Genomic DNA, 1,331 nt, shown 5'->3' on the forward strand with positions numbered 1-1,331 from the left:
CCCAACAAAGGAATTGCAGGGTCAAATGGCAGGTCTATTTTTAGTTCTCTAAGTGTTCTCCAGATGTCTTTCCAAAAGGAACATATTAGTTTATGAAAGAAGAAAATTCTGAAAGCAGCTAGATGTAAGAAAACCATAACCTACAAGGGGAAGAATATTAGAATGACTGTAGATCTCTCTGCTGAAAACTTTTAGGCTAGAAGAGGGTGATCATCGACCTTAAACCTTCTAAAACAAAATAACTTCCAACCCAGGATTCTGTATCCAGCTAAATTGAGTTTCATTTATGATGGAGAAGTTAAATACTTTAATGACATTCACATGTTGAAGAAATTGCTATAACTAAACCAGCCCTCCAGCATATTCTCAGACCTATCCTTCATAATGACCAGCACAATCCTCAACCACATAAGTAAACTCACACAGAAAATTTTGATCAAATTCCAACTTCCACAGTGGTGAAAGGATTAAAGATGTCCATTGGACTTTTGAAAAACTCAATACCCAAAATGATACCAGATATATCAATATTCTCAATCAATATGAATGGCTTAAATTGCCGTCTAAAGAGGCACAGGCTGGCTGACTGGATACAAAAATTCAGGCCATATATCTGTGGCATACAAGAAAAGAATCCCATCTTACCATAACAGACAAATATATACGCAGGGTGAAGGGATGGTCATCTATATTCTAGGCAAATGGAAAGCAGAAAAAAGTAGGTGTTGCAATTTTATTCGCAGATACTACAGGCTTTAAACCAACAAAAGTATGCAAGCATAAAGATGGACACTTTATATTTGTTAAGGGTAATACTCAATATGATGAGATTTAAATCATCAATATATATGCACCCAACAAGAATGTACTTCAGTTTATAAGAGATATGCTAATAGACATGAGCAACTTGATTTCTCCCAGCTCCATCATAGTTGGAGATTTTAATACTCCTTTGGCAGTGTTGGATAGATCCTCCAACAAGAAGCTTAGCAAGGAAATTTTAGATTTAAACTTAACCATTCAGCATTTGGATTTAACAGACATCTACAGAACATTTCATCCTAACAAAACTGACTACACATTTTTCTCATCAGCCCACAGAACATACTCCAAAATTGACCATATTTTAGGTCACAAGTCTAACCTCAGCAAATTTAAAAGAATATAAATTATTCCTTGCATCTTCTCAGACTATCATGGAATAAAAGTTGAACTCAGTAACAATAGGAATCTGCAGACTCATACAAAAACATGGAAGCTAAATAACCTTATGCTGAATGATAGTTGTGTCAGAGATGAGATCAAGAAGGAAATTACCAAATTTTTAGAAC

This window comes from Otolemur garnettii, unplaced genomic scaffold, assembly GCF_000181295.1.
Source record: "Otolemur garnettii isolate 467f Iridium unplaced genomic scaffold, OtoGar3 scaffold00001, whole genome shotgun sequence".
In the NCBI taxonomy this organism is placed as follows: Eukaryota; Metazoa; Chordata; class Mammalia; order Primates; family Galagidae; genus Otolemur; species Otolemur garnettii.